This window comes from Gadus macrocephalus, chromosome 10, assembly GCF_031168955.1.
Source record: "Gadus macrocephalus chromosome 10, ASM3116895v1".
NCBI lineage: Eukaryota > Metazoa > Chordata > Actinopteri > Gadiformes > Gadidae > Gadus > Gadus macrocephalus.
Window position 1 is genome coordinate 5,688,960 of NC_082391.1, and position 5,000 is coordinate 5,693,959.

Below are 5,000 nucleotides of genomic sequence, written 5' to 3' on the forward strand. Positions count from 1 at the left end.
GGTGACAGCTCGCAGTGAGGTGCCTGGCCCAAGGACATCTGCTGGACACCTTAACTATGAAGGGCAAGGATCCAGAACCCCTCTGAGCATGCATACACACACACGCGCACACGCACACACACGCACACACACACACGCACACACACACGCACACATACACACACACACATACACACACACACACACACACACACACACACACACACACACACACACACACACACACACACACACACACACACAAACAAGCCCACACAAATTTGCATGAACCCACTGCCACACACACACACACACACACACACACACACACACACACACACACACACACACACACACACACACACACACACACACACACACACACACACACACACACAGAGACAGACACAAGCACACACACTCACACACAAATGTATGCACACACACACTCACACACACACACACACACACACACACACACACACACACACACACACACATACACACAGGAAGATGAAGTCACTTTGACTTCTATGTGAAAAAGACCCGCAATTCAATGCACGCACCCTCACACACACACATACGCACGCATGTGCAGGGTTTGGGTCTGACTGGCGTGGCAGCTGGTGCCGAGCCGGAGCTGAGCTGCATGCCAGAGTGTGTGTGTGTCTGTGTGGTCCTGGATCAGGAGCGGACTCCCCAGAGCTCCAGTCCTCCTCTCCTCTCCGCTCGCCCTCGTCCCCTTAAGGACGCGGCTTTGTCCCTCCTTCCTCCCGCTCCTCCCCAGCTCTCCCGCTGAAAGAGACCGTTTGCCTCCCCGCGCCAGTGAGGAGAATGACAATAATGAGGTCTGGCGTCTGTCCACCGCGCCACATAAACAGGAGCTGGACGCACACTACAGACACACACACACACACACACACACACACACACACACAAGACAGTACGCACTACGCAACGCCACACTTTCAACACACACACACACACACACACACACACACACACACACACACACACACACACACACACAAGACAGTACGCACTACGCAACGCCACACTTTCAACACACACACACACACACACACACACACACACACACACACACACACACACACACACACACACACACACACACACACACAATCACAACCGTACCATTTTTCTCTCTGTCCCTCTCTCTTTCTCTGTCTCATTCTCTTCTGATCTAGTTCTTTGCTGTTATAGCTGACACACATGCAAATGTACTGTTTAGTACACACATGCAAGCTCCCCCCCTCTCTCTCTCTCTCTCTCTCTCTCTCTCTCTCTCTCTCTCTCTCTCTCTCTCTCTCTCTCTCTCTCTCTCTCTCTCTCTCTCTCTCTCTCTCGTTTTTTCTCCCTCTACCCTTCCCTCTCCCTCTCCCCCACACACACAGTGAAAAGTATGCAGGTGATTATAAGCTATTTTTTTATACCACATCAAGTTTAGGAAAATGTATGTCTTTTTTTTTATTGTGTTTATTGCAAGTTCTTTATGTAGTATGCTAATGTACCCTAAGGTTTCTATGCTATATTTTTGGTATAATTCAGTGCCACTGTTGTTCACATGTTCCATACGGCTGAGGGTCTCAACAGGCCTCCTCCTGTTGTTTTGCTTTGGTTTTGTTTATCGCTAATCCGAGTGCATAAAGAGTGACACTGGGTGGCCAGCGATGTACAGACTGGGGGGCCACGCCCAGACGGACTGGATCTAAACAGAGGGGCCACTGAAGACCTCAGACATCAGAATGTCTCATTAAAATAAGCCGTGGGGGCGATATTAAGCACGGCTCGGAGAATCTAAAGTGAGACGTTCCCAATGCAGTCAATAGGATAATATCCTATCTTTCCCTTTCTTTATTTGTTTTGCTATGATTCAAACTTTTTATAGGCGCCAGGGATGGAGAGAATGTTATTCCATTCAGAAAACCACTTATTATTCTGCCGGGTCTGTTTGAACCCCGTAGTATAACTTACTGTGTTATATAGCGACAATATAGATGCGTATATATTTTTGAACATTACTGATCTGTATCCACATTTCATCATATATTGTCCACAAAACATTGCAGTGGATGAATGTTCATGAACTCTCATGTGTAAGTCCACCATGTTGGATTCATTCCTGTTTGTTGTTGATATTGTTCGGTCCAACAGTGCTTCAATCACTACCTCTTGTGTTCCCATTCGTTTTTAGTATAGACGTTACTAAGAATACATTTTGTCCAATACCTCCAGCATTATCAATAATTTCTGATATGGATAGTGAAAAATATCTGTAGGTAAATGTGCATTTATGGTATGCTTAAGTAGCAATCAACTTGTCTCACACAGCATCATTCATGTTTAAAATGTGTATAAAAGCCTTCTGCAAGTCTTTAAAATGCTAACGTTGGATATATCACCCTTAAGTAAACTTTTACTTTGAAAATCACCTGCTCTACGACAGGACATTCCAATCTGGCCAACAGGATTCTAATTACTAGTGAATAAATCTCATAATAAGCTGCTAAACAATCCAGTGCACACACCTATTGTCTGTTTTCTAGGATGAGGATAGACTACTAGCTGTGTGACTGCAGCCCACTGCACATAAAGCCATTGCCTAGGATAAGCACTTATAGAATATAGCAACACTTATGATTGTTTGTCCCTGTAGATTACATTCTCCTTGTCTCCTTCATAGACCAGCCTGATTGCAGCTGTCCTGTTTTAATGTCTCTTCATTCACCAACTAGCCTTGATTGTTTTCCTTATAAATATTTATATAGCTAATATACTATATAGTTGCAGCTGGACTGTTTTGAATGAAAGTGGTTTGGAACACAATGACGTTGTTTGCAGCCTTCGTCAAATAGACCTGGGCCGTAGCAGAAGATTTCAAGTGGTCTGTGGATACGACATCAATGCCGTTAACACAGTAGGTTGCACATGTAACTCACATTCCTCTTCACATCTCTAAGAGTTGTGATGTTGACACTATTGCAAACACCGGGCAGATCTGAGGGGATAGAACCAGGGTATCTGGTGATTTTCAACTTTTCCACTCTGTATCGCTGAAACGTATGGCTGTTAGGAACTGTCATCTGATGATGTCCATGTCAGTGTCCTGTGTCGGTGTCCTTTATGTTGCTGTGCCCTGTATCTGCACAAACTACACTGTGCTTTCAAGTAGCTCCATCACAGCCTGCAGTGACTCTGCGCACCATCTACTAGAGTACATCACATGTCATAGTATCTAACAAGCTGACATGATCTTGTGTGTGCAATACCTACTTTAGAGATGCACTTGTAGAATTCTTATGCCATCTGTCCTTTGCAAGTCTTCTCTGCAATTATATGACTGTAATTACTACTGTAGCCGATATGCATAGAGAGAGGCTACAGCAGTAGTTATATTAGAAGTACTACTGTCGCCGGTATCCATAGAGAGAGGCTACAGTGGTGGTTATATTAGAAGCACTACTGTAGCCTGTGTGCATAGAGAATGGTCCCCCTCTTTTTATGTTGCTGCTACACCATCGGTGCCCTCTATAATGTATGTGTAAAACAATGCCGTTTTATGTCAGTATATAAACAGATGTAATCGATTCATTGTCCATTAAAAAACATGTATACTGCACAGTCACGTGAATTTCGATTGAAAATCATACCAGGAGACAACAGTGATGTTACAATGATGTTATTAAAGGAATTGTATAATTTTTTATATAATTGATTGGTTTGTTCTAATTTGTGTCTCAAGTGACGCTTATCTCTGGACGCTTGTGCCCCATAGACACACACTGACACCAACAGACACGAACAGAAACACACAGACACAAACAGACACACATGCACAGACACACACGCACAGGGTAATGGTCTCTTTTGTGGCTAATGAAAGATAAACAGGCCTTTGGATGAGTGTCGGCCAGGGAGGGGGCATCGGTCAGGGATGTGATGATGTTATGAGACATAATATTGTCTCAAACCCTCCCCTGCCTCCGTTCTGCTGAGTCAAGCGTACATCAAGTACAAACCCTGTGCTTTTGAGTGTGTGTTTTGAGGTCTGTGTGTGCATGCCTATGTGCGTGCGTGTGTGTGTGTGTGTGTTTGCGTGGGACATTGAGAGAGGGAGAGGGCGGATGAGAGGACATTGTGTGACCACAATCCTGTCTGTTAGTTCTAGCCAGTGTGTGTTTTCTTGGCCAGTTAGAGAGATGTGAGTTTCAGCCGGGCCGAGGATGATGATGGTGATGATGATGAAGATGACGATGACGCAGTCTGCGCCATCATCAGTGCTTTGGTCCTCCCATAAACAGTTCTCTAGAGCCTGTCTGACAGGACAGACAGACGATCTGGGCTACCTCTGTTACTGTAGGTCTGATTAAAGAGACATGACGTAGGCATACACAAGCGTTCACGATGTGGGAAGCATTTCGATTTAAGAATACCTCAGCGTTCTGGAAGAGTAGACGGGAATCGTAAGTAGGATGATATCGGAGGTGAGACAATGATGATAGAGGTGAGGTGAGGAGAGGGGATGGAGAGGATAGAGGAGGAGAGGGGGAGAGAGAAGGGAGGAGGAGAGGGGAGAGAGGAGAGGAGAGGGGAGAGAGGGAAGAGAGGAGGAGAGGAGAGAAGAGAGTAGGAGAGGGGAGAGAGGGAAGAGAGGAGGAGAGAGGAGAGTAGGAGAGAGGACGGCAGAGAAGAGAGGATGAGAGGGGAGAGAGGAGGAGAGGGGATGGGAGAAAAGAGGAGAAATGCTCAGGGCTTCTGCCCACCTATCTGTCTGGAAGGGCCCGCCGCCAGTGCTAAATATAGCAGCACGATTAGGGAGATGGTAAAGGCTGGAAATGAGAGAGAATGAGTCAGCCATTAGGTTAGAGGAGAAGATGGTGCTCTTTCAATGTGTTCCTAAAGCCCCAAGCTTATTAGGCTCCTCCAGCGACTCATCACCATAGATGTGATTAATGGAAGCACCGCTTAAGGCTAGTAAATGGAAGGAACCGCGTTGAACT

At 45.7% G+C, this 5,000-nt stretch overlaps 1 protein-coding gene across 1 annotated transcript in view; it reads left to right on the top strand.

Moving 5' to 3' along the window:
* The window catches only part of vegfba (vascular endothelial growth factor Ba), a 12,303-nt gene extending 10,972 nt beyond the window's left edge, over window positions 1–1,331 (top strand). Inside the window, exon 8 of the mRNA XM_060062231.1 lies at window positions 1–1,331. This exon is cut by the window's left edge and continues 641 nt beyond it. The gene's annotated coding sequence lies outside the window, so the exon portion shown is untranslated.
* The last annotated feature ends 3,669 nt before the right edge of the window (window positions 1,332–5,000 follow it).